Source organism: Trachemys scripta, chromosome 20 (assembly GCF_013100865.1).
Source record: "Trachemys scripta elegans isolate TJP31775 chromosome 20, CAS_Tse_1.0, whole genome shotgun sequence".
Taxonomy (NCBI): domain Eukaryota; kingdom Metazoa; phylum Chordata; order Testudines; family Emydidae; genus Trachemys; species Trachemys scripta.
Window position 1 is genome coordinate 3,231,241 of NC_048317.1, and position 13,919 is coordinate 3,245,159.

The 13,919-nt window shown below is 51.2% G+C and overlaps 1 protein-coding gene across 1 annotated transcript in view; it reads left to right on the forward strand.

Annotated features, from left to right (window-relative positions):
- Window positions 1-2,338: 2,338 nt before the first annotated feature.
- Window positions 2,339-13,919, forward strand: part of COL8A2 (collagen type VIII alpha 2 chain) — a 47,692-nt gene continuing 36,111 nt past the window's right edge. The window contains exon 1 of the mRNA XM_034754176.1: window positions 2,339-2,439. The gene's annotated coding sequence lies outside the window, so the exon portion shown is untranslated. The remainder of the gene's footprint in view (window positions 2,440-13,919) is intronic.

Genomic DNA, 13,919 nt, shown 5'->3' on the forward strand with positions numbered 1-13,919 from the left:
GGCAAAGCAAGCCAGCACAATGGATTGGAGGAGGGAAGCTGAAAGTCTAATGGGGCGGGGCAGGGGTTCACTTTTGGAATGCTCTGCTGAACAGGGTACTTAGCACTGTCACCGCATTGCACAGCAACAGCTTCTTTCACTCTCCTGAAAGATTGTATTTGACTTATTACGGGCCCATTAAGCAACTCTCTGGTAAATAGCCTTCAGGGTCCCAATGAGGTCATCTACATTCTCTCTCTCCGTACACACACACTCCTTTATGCCTGCTTCTACCTGCCCATGCAAAAGGCAAACTCTCCCGTTTGTGAAGAGCAAGCTATGCACTCTGGGAGCAAAGCCCTATGGGCTGCAATAGGGCACCAGGTCCTATAGAAATTCGGGGGGAGGCTGTAGAAAGCCACAAACCTAAACCGAGGTTTTGTGTATTGTCTGGTTTTTAAAGCATCCTGTAGGCTTCTATAGCAGGGGTGGAATTCTCTATGAAATTCTGTAGGAGGGTTCCCAAAACACAAAAGCCCTATAGAAAAGTGTTTGCCTATTAAATTCTATAGGGCTCTTGCATCAAGGGACATGAAGGGTTCAGACCTTGGAGCCTGTTTGTGAAGCGGCCGTCTCCTTTTGGCACAGAGCTCGGTACCCAGTGCCACCTGGCTGTTCCCTGGGCATCCTCATACCAACGCACTAATTAGCCTCCCAGGGCAAGTCTCGGGTTCTTTCACTCTGAGGGCTTGGAAAACTTAATGCAATTAATTATTTATCTAGTTAATAAAGGAGGAGGAATCGGAAGGGATGGGCTGGGTTATTTGTACGGAGGACACCGGCGCATTGAAAAGACGCCTCTCTGGGCGAGCAGGCGCCAATTCTTTGTTGGCAGAGGGGACTTGAGCGAGGATGGGAACCCCTCCAGCGGCGGAGGGGCCTTTCCCACAGAGGAATGCATGCTATGATCCTTTCTAGTGTCTCCTTTGCAGTCCGGAGGGCAGGGGGGAGAGGAGAGACCTTTTCTATTCCACCTTGGCTAGCGCCAGGTAAGTAATACTGCCTGGCGCTTGCAGAGCCAGCCCCAGGCTCAGTGATTCCCATGGCACGCACACCTCCTGGGCAAGTCACCCGGGCTCGTCCTCCGCTGCCTCCCCTGCTGTTGAACTCGGCTAGAAAAGCCACTCATGACTCCAGCAGCTGTTTCTGCTTTTGAGTCTAATGGGAACTTTATGGACTGGGATTTCTCGTGATTTATTTATTTATTCTCCCACCAATGGTAAACAGCAGCACAGTTGAGATCCAGCACTTGCCATTCACACAGCATGACCCGAGCGCTTGGCTGTGGGCGGCATGCCAAGACCTGGAGTCTAACCGAATAGATGCTGAGGTTTGCTGAATCATTGCGCCCTGCTGGGACCATGGCGTGGTCCTTGGGGGCCTGGAGCAGAGAATGAGCGTAATTAGGAAGGATTCCTGTTGGGTTTTTCCACCTCCTAGATACGGTCACCTTGAGAGGGCATTAGAATTGAGAGCGATCACTGCAAGAAAGAGCAATGGGCTGGAAGAACCTGTAGTATGTCTCAAGGCTTGTGAATCCCTTATTCATCCTGGGGAGCAGTTCTTTATACTGGGGCACGGAGCTGCTTGGGAGGGTTTGCAATCCGTCCCTTTGACGTTTTAGTTCGATTTATAACCCAAAAGAGGATCCTGGACAGAAGACACCTCTGGAGTTGTTTTTTTCAGCTATGACCGGTATCTAAAAAAATGAACCAAACCCACAGCATGGACCCGAGCAGCAAATGTCCCACCAGACAGAACAATTGACTCAGCCAAGGCAGTGTGTACACAGCAGCAGAAGTGGGGACATGATAATACCTAGCTGTCATCAGAAGAGCTCAAAGCGCTTCACAGAGATCAGCATCATTATTCCCATTTTACAGATGGGGAAAACTGAGGCACAGAGTGGGGCAGTGACTTGCCCATGGTCACCCAGCAGGCCAGAGCCAGGAACAAACCCAGGTTTCTCGTGTCCCCAGCCAATGTTCTAGTCACTGGGCTATACTGCCAGGCAAGGCTTTCCAAAGAGGAGAAAATCCCCATGCATGAGCTGTACCTGCTTCTGTTCCCACTCTGGACAGGTGTGAAGCTCAAGTTGGATTCAGCAGCACAACCTTGCGTTAAGGCATTGCTTTGGGGTAAGAGGCTTTTTAAAGATGAAATCTAAGTTCAGTCAACCTCCCGCCCTTCCCCAGCCCCAAACAGAACCCTTCCAAACTGCTAAAACCGAGCACTTTGTCCCGGAGCAGAGCATGCCAGTGTTGAGAGAAAACATGCAAGTGGGTCGACGTCACTGCTTGGCAAAGGACAATAAAAGTATTCAGTGTGCGATGAAGTCCTGCTACGGCGAGTAGGGGGGAAAGGCTGGACTCAAGAGACCGCAGCTCCGGGATACCGTCGGTGAGTGAAAGACAAACCCAGCTTCTCGGTACTTCGCATTCCAACCCGGGGCAAGAGAGGAAAGGCTTGCATCTTCTTTTCCAACAAAAGCTCCATTCCAGGCAGGTTTTTCCCCTCCGTCCCCCATCTAATAGTCAGGAAAATTGACTCAGCTGCAAGCCTAGACTCTCTTAAAGCTCAGTGTGTGAGTGTGTATTTAACCCTTATTATGGGTAGCAGGCGAAGGGCAGGACTGTGCAAAAACTTTGACTGGCTTGTATTGTGCCGTGATGCACTGTCCTTCTGGCTACGTTGGTGGCTGAGCTGGGGGAGAGGAACATTTGCTTTTATTGGTAGGAAACCAGTGGCAAAAAAATTTTGTCAGGCAATGGGATGTCAATGGAGCGGTTAAGGTGGCTCTGAAATCTCAAGCAAGTTATGTGCGAGGCTTCCTAGAATAAATAACAGGACGTGCTGTCTAACCTTTCATTGAGTCTCCCAAATGTTCAGCAGGCTCGGAATTCAGGGGGTTGTCTGAAGTTAGCCGGAGTATGAGTTCTTAATTCACAGTCGGTGGTGGTTTTAATTTCGAAAGGAGGATAAAAATCAGCATATAAGAGGCACCCGGTAGCATAGAGAGGGAGAGGAGCTAGCTGCCTTTTTTCTAAATAAAAGCTTTACTTTCCTGCACTGCCGGAGCTTTCGTTGTCTGTCACTCCCTGCCTCGAGTGTTACCTCTTCTGGGTTTCTTCTCCCACATAAATACGGGTTGGGTGTCCAGCTATTAATGAGAAATGTGGCTTGACCACGTATGATATTTTCCCCCTGTTTTGCCAAGGCCAGGTAGGATCGACAGTAAAACCCTGCTTCTCTTTACTGTCCCGTTTTTTATTGTGTGCGGATGAAACGCATTATCTCCATTTTAAACAAATCCATCAGCGCAGTCAAACTCGCCCAGCCTGAATGGGTCGTGGCAGGGACGCCTGACAAGTTCAGAGTTCCATTCGGCATCCCATGTTATTTATCCCTGCCTGGGGATCTGCCTTGTTTTTCTTCAAGGTCTGGGCTGTGATACTTTACAACTCTTGGACAAGGAAGCTTGTGTTACAACCTTGTAAATTCATATTGGCTTGAATCTCCTGCTCTCTTAAATCTCCACTTACAGGATCATTGTCCCTGGGACTGGGGGCTACCTAGGAAGCCAGGAACTTTGACCTTCGTTATTTTTCTAAGTCTTAGTTCTCATCAACCTTCCTCACTCGTAGCTGGCATTTTAGCTCATTGCTTTGTTATACAGCTGGGAATCTGTGAAATTCTGACCAGCCAACAAGTTTCTGGTTTTATACTCTTCACAGACTATTTATTGGGACAGAAAGACAATTTGGGATGGTGAGGGGAGGGGAGGAAAAGAGACGGGAGCTAATTTATTGTAACCAGAAATCAATTAGCGAGTGAGAACTTGCTTGGCCTAATTCAGAACCAAAAAACCAGCAGTTTCTGGATAGAACTCAGAACTGTTGGATTTCAGGTCTGATGGGTGACTCTTTTGGGTTGCTAGTCCCCTGGCGGTTCCAGAAAGCAGGGCCAGAACGACTTGCAAACAGGGATCTTTGTTTCCACTGCTATTTAGTTAGAAATACGCAAGTGTGCAAGTTGTCGTGAGGAGTGAATTTCCTTTGAGATACGGGGGAAGGGAGAAGGATTGTTTTACAAAACTCAAACTTCTTTTGCAAAACCTGACACTTAATAAACAATTCTAGGGGTTTTGTCCCAAACATCAGGGGGCTCTCACAGGCCCAGGTCAAATCTCTCTCTAGTGGGCAGAGGTTCAAAGGAGGCTGAGAGTTATGCATCCAGCTAATTCCCGTTGAATTTAGGCATAGAATTTAGGCATGCTTCAAAAATCCCAGACTCAGCCAGCAATGCAACAGGGGGCTAGTGGCTATAATGCAAATGCAGACTTCGGTCTGTATGGTGCCACAGAAGGGACTGATGCCTATGCCCCTGGCCCCGATTCTGTAGCGCTTACTCACATGAGTAAGGGTTGCAAGATAAGCCCCATAAAGATCCTTCTTTTCTCTTATCTGGATCTAATAAAAAGTCCCTATTCCCTGTGCCTTTCCTCGGGCAAAAAGAACGGAGAGAATGGGTCCAGGCAGGCGTCCACCAGGGCTGGATTTGGCCCCATGGAGCCGAAGGGGCTGGAAAATGCAGCAGGAGCGTTTGTCATGTGTGAGCGATGGCTTGTTTCTCACACCCCATTTAAGCAGATTTATTTTAGACCCGGGACGTGATCCGCAGTTGCCAAGGTTCATGGTCTGAGAAGCAGTTTGTGGCGCTTTCTCCCTCCCTGAGATTTTATAAACATCAATGGGTCTGAGTGTGGGTGTCCCAGGGGCTAAGCACTTAGCCAGCCTGACATCTGATCGCGAGCCAGCTACATTTGTAAAAGTAGCTTTGATGCACATACTCTGCTGGCAACGCTTCCCCGGATGACCTCCTAGAGATGGAAAGACATGGCCCAGAAAGCCGGCCCTTGCCCGGCACGGCCAGGTGGCACGCAGGAATGGAAACCGGCCTGTAATGGTATTGCTCAAAGCCAACTTACCGTATGTCTGCTGCTGCTGAGTGCGCTGTGTCTGAAGGCTAAGAGAGAAAGGAAACCCACCCCTTCCACCTATTCTCAGGATTGCTGATTCCCAGCGTGTGGGGGAATGTGGCCTATAGGTAGGAGACTGGAAGGCTGGTGCAGTGGTTTGGGGGCTAGCTGCAGACCTGGGTTCATGTCCCAGCTCTGCCACAGACTTTCTGAGTGACCTTGGGCTAGTCACTTAGACCAGGGGCAGACAAACTCTTTGGCCTGAGGACTGCATCGAGTTTCGGAAATTGTATGGAGGGCCGGTTAGGGGAGGGGGTCGTGGCCCGGCCTCCACCCCCTATCCGCCCCCCCCCCCGGGACTCCTGCCCCATCCAACCTCCCCTGTTCCCTGACAGCCCCCCTGGGATCCCTGCCCCATCCACCACCACCCCTGCTCCCTGTCCCCTGACTGCCCCCGCCGGCCCATCCAACCCACCCCCCTCATTCCTGACTACCCCCCCCCAGGACCCCTGCCCCCATTCAAACCCCCTGTTCCCTGCCCTCTGACCGCCCCGACCCCCAGCCACACCCCCACCCCCTGACCACCACCCCTGCTCCCTGCCCCCTTACTGCACTGCCTGGAGCACCGGTGGCTGGCGGTGCTACAGCCACGCTGCCCGGCTGGAGCTGGGCCACGCCGCCACGCAGCACAGAGACCGGGTCAGGCCAGGCTCTGCAGCTGCGCCACCCCAGGAGCTCGCAGCCCCACTGCCCAGAGCATTGCGCTGGTGGCGGAGCGAGCTGAGGCTGCAGGGGAGGGGGAACAGCAGGGGTGGGGCCAGGGGTAACCTCCCAGGCCAGGAGCTCAGGGGCCGGGCAGGAGGGTCCCAAGGGCTGGATGTGGCCCCCATCGGGCTGTAGTTTGCCCACCTCTGACCTAGACTCTTGCGCCTCAGTTCCTCGTGTGCAATCTGGGGCTGATAGCACTGCCCTGCCCCAGGGGGCACATTGCGAGTGGGATCTCTGACATGTCCTCAGAGGAACATGGCTGTTTCTGCGTCCCGGATCCAACTAGTACAGTGTACTACAGCGCTACCATTCGTGAACCATTCCCAGGGGCTGTTGCCAGCTCCAGGGGGCAGAGTAAAGGTTGTGTTTGCGGGGGAGTCATGTACCATAACTTGTTTTCAGGGGGGTTGAGTGGCGCTGAACTCAACTTCGTGGCAGCACTAGCCAACCTTAGCTCTGCATTCACAAAGTTTTGGGGCAGTTAAAAGGAGCTAGAATAGAAAGGTTGCACCATCGTTGGTTTTTATGTTACCAGAAATCCAAGGAGACGTCCCCTTCCCCAGAACAGATGATGAGACATGCTCTGCTTTTATTCCAAAAGGGGCCTCTATATCTAAACGTAAGCTATGGGTGTACGTTACATCCCCTGGCCTGCTCGGCGTGTGTTTTCCATCCCTTGCACCCATTGCCGTGAATTAATGTAACTGCAGATCCAAACTGAGGGCCAAACCTGACCTGCCTGTACTAGGCTAGTGTCCGAATCGCCCTAGAGCTGGTGATTCGGTTCCTGTGTCTTACAGCCCATGCTGTCTTGCGAGTGCAGATTGTCACATCTCACAGAGCGGTTTAGAGAGACAGACTCTTCTTCCTGTTTATTTAAACAAGCCTCTGTCATTGGGGCAGAGAGGGCCTTGTTGATTTTATTACTTCTCATATTCGGGGTTTAGAAGAGGAACGCTTGTTTTTATGAAACATTATTTTATGGGAATTTGTTTAAAAGGGGGGGAAATCCCATTTTAAGGGATTGCAGCTGTAAAAATACCGTTTCTGCTCTATAAAAGAAAGAGAACCAAACCCTGAGTTAGTTAGGTATTTGTTTTCCTTACCTGGTAGGACCCATGCCCCTCTGCCTCTAGCCTCGTCCCTTTCTCAACTCTCTCTTCCCCCTCCCTCGCCATTTGTCTTTTATTTTCACAGTCCGCTTTATTCACATGCCTTTCTTTGGGGTTTTGTTCGTTGGGACGCTTCTGAGTTTGTGACCAGCCACTCTAAAAGCTGGGGCCTGGGACTATTTTTCAGGCCTTGTAAAGTGCAGGGAGACACAGGGGCCACATGTTTGCTAAAGTCCAGGGCTACATGTAACAGCTCAGCTCCCATTTCGGCACCAAAGTAAGAGTCAGATTTCCCCCTCACCCAGTTCTTCTGACAATCCAACCGCTTATTTTGATGCCTAAATAGAACCAGGCCCATCTGGAAATTCCAGACATAGCTTAATTTTCTTATTCCCTTGAGCACCACCATCAATTGCAGGGCTTCCCTTTCCCTGCTCGGTCTCCGAGGCTATGTCCTCCTTCTATCTTACAGCTGTGATTTTCTAACCAGTTAGAGGCACAGCCATTGGGTTCCTTGTAAATAACACCATCCAAATTGCCTCCACACTGCAGCTTTTCTGCAGTCACCGCTGCATTTGTGCATCTGCAGCTACCGCGCTGCATCAACACAGGTGCATGCTGGGTAACTATCCCACAGTGCCTCAGTAAGAAATAAATGCACCTGGAGGACGCATGCTCAGAGCAGCACTAGTCGTATGTGGAGCAATGCATTCTGGGATGTCCTGCCATACAGAGACCTGGGAACAAGGGGGAATGGCTAACACAGGCAAAGTTGGGGGAGTATCTCTCTGCAACCAGTTCAGCAAAGGATAACCCTGTGCCAGCCTAAGGCTCTGTCCTGAGCAGCCCGTTAGATGCCACAGTGAATGAGCGTTTGTCATGGGATGGACGCACACAGACGGTGTCTGGAGCTGACCAGGCCACGTGGTTCGCACCACAGCTTTTAGCCACCGAGTCGGAGTGTGGGTCGAGATACGTTCCTGCACTGACTGTCCAGGACATTTTCCAAAAGTAGTAACTGACCGCTGGCTTAGAAACGCGCCCTGGAGTCCATGTGGGGACAGAGCTCACGTCAGCGGGAGATGCCCATGTGACCTGGGATCAGGATTAATGGGCAGTAGCAGCCTGGCGTTCTGAGCCTATGGGGTTAAAACGGCAGGTGTTCCGGCAGCAAGAGTCGTATTCAACCCATTAAGCGAGCAGCCGTGTTTCCTGGCATTTCCGGGGAGAACCTAGTACAGTTACAGCGCAACCCTGGCCTGGCTGCAGCCCGTACCGGGTGCGCGAAGGGCAGCAAACGAGCTCCTTCTGGCTGTTCTGTACCTACCTAGCTCTGGAATGCCTGAGCGCTGCAGATGCTGGTCAGGTTTTGCCCTGAAGCATGAGATTTGACTCTCCTTATTAGTCCATTGGCAGAGCTACAAATGGCCATAAAATCATCCAGTCATGTTTTTATTCAGCCCAGCGGCCTCTCACGGCAGCCAGCAACCTAGGTTGCTGATGCTTAGCAAAAAAGTTGTGGTAGATACACAAACCCATGAATTTGTGTGGGTTGAAATGGGCTCACACAAAATCTCAGAGCCAGACACCTTTGAAGAGCAGGAGAGTTTGGATCCCAGCCCCTTCGTGTGGATAAGGGCCTGGAGTGGCACTTGGGAGACAAGGTTTCTGATCTTGACTCTGCTAGTGACTTGTTGGGTGGCCTTGGGCAAGTCCCATCACCCTCCCCTGGTGTGCTTGATTTGCTCATTAAGTTCTTCAGGGCAGGGCTTGTCTCTCACTCAGGGTCTGTACAGCGCCTAGCAGAATGAGGCCCTGATCTCAGCTGGTGCCTCTGTGCGCTGCTATAACGCACACTGTCATGATGATGCCCTGTAATAACCCAGCTCCACTTAATACCTGCAGATAGAAGCCATCAGCCTTAAGAACAGCCAGGTTGGGTCAGACCAAAGGTCCCTCTAGCCCAGTATCCTTCTGACGGGCCAGTTCCAGATGCTTCAGAGGGAATGAAGAGAACAGGGAAATTTTGAGTGATCCATGCCCTGTCGTCCACTCCCAGCTTCTGGCCGTCAGAGGTTCAGGGACACACAGAGCCTGGGATTGCGTCCCTGACCATCCTGGCTAATAGCCATTGATGGACCCATCCTCCATGAATTCATCTAATTCTTTTTTTAACCCAGGTAGACTTTTGGCCTTCACAACATCCCCTGGCAATTCGTGAAGTGCGTTTTGTGAAGAAGTACTTTTGTTTGTTTGTTTGTTTGTTTATTTGTAACCTGCCTTTTAATTGTATTGGGTGACCCCGGTTCTTGTGTTATGTGGTAAATAACACTTCACTCTCTCCACCCCGTTCATGATTTTATAGACCTTTTTCATCCCCGGTTACTAACCAGTTCTTGTTCAGTTGATTTATGCAGGGTTAATGTGGCATTAGGTGTACAACCATTATCATTTGCACATAGCACTCAAAGGCCCTCTCTGTTACTAGCTGAAGACAATAAGGGCCCGATGTTGAATAGCCTGTGAGTACTTCTGCATGTTCTTGAGGGGTGCATCTCAAGGTCTGGGGTGACACCAGTGCTGCCCTGCCAGGGTCAACAGTAGCAGGGATTGTATCTGGGGCCTTTGCATCTATTGCTAAAGCCAGTAGCAGACTCATAAACCTCCCTATAGCCCAGCCCCTTGAGGGAGACCGAACACCACACTGTGTAAGTGTGGGTTACACAGGCACCTCTATGAGCAGGCACTCCTGGAGTGGCAGGCGTGCAATGGAGGGTTCACAGGTATAAAAATGAATGCATGCTTTACACACTCTGGCTTGAAAAGCATCTCGTATGTACGTTGCTGCAGGGGCAAGGGGCATTAATCATACAATGTATTTAAGGGCGACCCAGTCTCGTTAAAGGAAACCAGAACGAATGCAATATGTTTAAGGCTGCAGCACATTATGCAGCTCGCGGATCAGCTTCCATCACGCAGAGGGAGCCAGGGGAAATGCCTCGTAACAGCGTTGCTGCTGCGTTGTCAGATGGAGAACAGCTCTCCCTGTCCCCCCTTCTGGTATGATCACTGGAACGCTACCTGCGCATCGGTACGGTGTGGCCTTTGGTTGAGCGAGGCAGCTTCCAGCAGCGAGGAGCCTGGGACTGGAGAGGAACGTGTTACGGCCCAGGCAATGGGTGACAGAATGTCATAAATAAAAGAACCCGGCAGCTGCCGCTGCCTACTTCCCCCTCCTGAGTCGAAACACATGTGGGTTATTTATCAGTTTCATAAATGAATCGCTGGGAGTAGGGGCTGATGTCAGGCCATGGGGCTCCAGGAGAGGAGGCCTGTGGCTGCCCAGCAACGTGGGTTTGGGTGACATCTGCCTTGTTCACTTTTCCAGTAGCAGGAACCAAGCCCTCTGTGTGTTGGGGCGGGGGGCGGGATGGAACTAAAACATCGGGGGAGGGGGCTAATAGATCTTTGTATAAATCACTGCAATTAATGTAATGTTGGCCTTTGAAAAAAACACTCTCCCCCCATTCCCTAAAACACCCCTAAATTGACCCTGTCACGATGTTTAGCCATTAGGTCAGACCGGCTTTAAAATGCCTTTGTCTGACAGCAGGTGCCCTAGAAGCACTAAATATTATGAGCAGAGCTCTCAGCCGGTGTAAACCTGGGTCGCGCCGTTGAGTTCAGCAGAGCTGAGAAACTGGCCCTGGATCGTCGTCCTCGGCACCTCTAGCCCTTAACTTTTATATTGCGGTAGCACCTAGAAGCCAGCCAGGACGGAGGCCCCACTGCGCTGGAAGCTACACAAATCTGTTTGAACGGAAGCTCCTGCCACCCAGAATCCCTCTCTGCTTCTGATTTGTCCACCAGCGACGCTAAGTTGTTAGTGTTTTGTAAGGAGTTGGCTGGAGGCTGTTCATGCCTGTTTTCTGCACAGCTGATTCAGGCCTGCAGCCAGCTGAGCCTGGGCAATTGACCAACCGCCTGTATTGTGAGGCACAAAGAACTGTGCAGCCAATGGGCGGCCATGTTGGCTCATGGTGCTTCATTTAGAAAACACGCCGGCTTGACGGACAGGACTGTAAAGGTGTGTCTGGACAGACTGTCCGGTTCACCTGTCTCTGAGGGCTGTTTATTCACCCTGGAGAGCAGATGTTAGCTCTGTACCGGCTGCCAGGAGGGTAGCTCGCCCATCCAGTGCACTCGGGGCCCTTGGCGATGGTTAGAATACAGGGAAAGATGAACAAATTAGAGCATTTTAAGGCATTGGAAGAGGCCGCGTAAAAACCTACATCTCCGAGCTACACAGACCGTAAACGGCCGTGCGGTCGTTCTTATGTAATGTTCACATTGCAGTCGTGGCTAAAGTCCCCCTTCAAGATCGGGCCCCAATGTGCTAGGTGCTGCTCACGCATACAGGAAGGGTCGGCCTACAGGCAGAGTTGCACAGTTTGACTAACTTTAAATTTAAATAAATTTTTAAATAATGGAGATATCCCATCTCCTAGAACTGGAAGGGGCCTTGAAAGGTCATTGAGTCCAGCCCCCTGCCTTCACTAGCAGGACCAAGTACTGATTTTGCCCCAGATCCCGAAATGGCCCCCTCAAGGCTTGAACTCACAACCCTGGGTTTTGCAGGCCAATGCTCAAACCACTGAGCTATCCCTCCCCCCAACGGTGCAATTTTAATCCAATGTAGTGCAAAAGGCTGCGTGGACACTCTTATTTCGGTTTAAACCAGGCCCGTTTGGTTTCCTGTCATTCAATTGGGAATCGGTTTAACCTCACCTGAAACAACCCACTCTTAAACTGAACTAAGTGTGTCTATATGGGGGGGGGGCTTGTACCTGTTTGACTAACTTGGTTTAAAACTAATTTAAGATTAAACAGGTGCAAATTTCTCATGCAGATGAAGACCAAGTCAGCAAGGTTTGTCGCAGAGCTGGGACTAGAAACCAGGAGTCCTGGGGCCCAGGGTCTTGCCCTAAATACTAGGCTCACTGCCTAATAACCTACAGCAACGTTTCGGTCAGCCGCTGCTAGACAACATCCCCTTTCTCATCAGGATGGGCTCTGCAGCATCGTGCACCAAACGGGTGAGATTATGCACAGTAAACTGCAGAAGCAGCCCTATTTCAGCTATTGTCTTTCAGATCTCAGAACTAGCCAGTGCTCTCTGCCCTGTCAATCATGCCTGTAATAGACTCAGAACCGTAGCTCAGGCTGTGTTTCGGCCCCACTGTGGCAGCCAGAGCTCTTAGAGTGGAAATTTTGCCTGCAGGGAAGATGGGACAAGTCTTGAAGGCTCACGTCTTTCCTTTTCAAGCCCACTTACCCCTCCTACTTAAGGGAATAAAACCGTATGGTGGGAGGGTTTACAGGATCTATTTAAAATGCATCTGTTTCCAATACTCAGTGCAAAAACCAAACCATAACAAAACGTCCCCAAGAAAGGAATCTCGGAGCTGCGAGCTTGTTTTCAGACACGGCTGTCATCGGAAACATGCACCATCCTTCAAGCCTCTCAGCTGACAGCAATTCACCACAATCCAGACCGAGAGATCTGTTTTGTTTTGCTTTTGATGCAGGTTTGGCAAAGCCCCCTGTCTGCTTCATCCTCCTGGCTTCTGCAAGGGGGTGTCCTGGAAGAGAGGAGCTAAAACCCCCCACACACACCCCAAGTGGCGCTAATGATGCTCTCTGCCTTGTGTTCGAGAGCTCTCACGCTGCAGAAACGTGAAACGCATGGTCCTGGCAAACTCACTTGTACCCGTTTGCCTTTGGCAGCGAACCTCCCCCGCCCCCCCATGCCTCCCCAATGCAGCAGCAAGTGAAAAGCCAGGCAGCTGTAAAGGCCCTTTTTGGAAAACACTTTGAGTTGGAGCTTTCCCAGGGTATTTTAATGCACAGAGGGGAACGGGGGTTAAAGCAGCCTGGAGAGGAAATTGAGATTTAAAAGGTCCAGACACTGGCTTTCAGGCACCAGGCTGCCCCTTGGCATCTACCAACAGGTTAGATTCTGACCGAGCAAGACCATGAGGTGATAGTGAGCAGATCATAGAGGGTGTAAATCTGAACACTGGGAAAGGGGAAGCCTAGGGAATGACAAGCTGCCATGGCATGGTGCACACTGCCAGCGGGTTACGGTTGCACATGGCGCCTGGGTTAAGACTGGAGGAGCTCTGCAGTGATCATGGGAAGTACAGGGGGTAGATCTGTGCATGTCTAAAACTGGACATCTGCCCCTTGCTCAGCAAAGGGCTGACTGTGCTGGTCAGCAATAAAGGAATTGGTGTAGCTGTGGTGTCTGCATGGCCAAGGGAGAGAACTGCAGAGAGCCTGGACAATCCTCATCAGAAACCAGCCCACGCTATGCAAATATCAAACAGCTGCTATTAAGTGTATTACGGTAGCATCTGCAACCCCCCAGTCAAGATCAAGGCCCCATTCGAGAGACAGTCCCTGCCCTGAAGTTCTTACAATCTTAAACTAACAAAGCAAAGTTGATACCCATTTTACAGCTGGGGAACTGAGGCATAGAGAGCTTAAGTGACTTGTCCAGAGTCACCCAGAAAATCAGTGACGCAGCTGGGAATAGACCCCATGTTTTCATAGTCCCACTCCCGTGTGCTACCCCTGGGCCATGCTGCCTCCTGTGGTCTCTTGTTGCGTTGTTGCCATGAGAGGGTGGCGTCAAAGGGACAGGGTTCCCGGTTCACCCCAGTGTGGGGATAACTGCCGGGGCATCAGAGGGCTGGGAAATAGCCTATGAACATGCTGCTACTCCCTCTGCGAAACTCAGTGATGGCAGCTCCCTCTGTGCGCCATCCCGCCCTGGATTGGATTTCACCTGGGCTGCAGAGTCAGTGCCAGGAAGAGAGGATCTCTGATTGGAGAGCGGCCTGGGAAAGGTTTACTTCCCCCCCAAAGCTGGGGGCTATTCACCCGCCCAACAGAGAACCCCTCCTGGGGATCGTCCCGAGCCCCTCACGGTTGAGAAGTGCGGGCGCGTTCCCCATTGT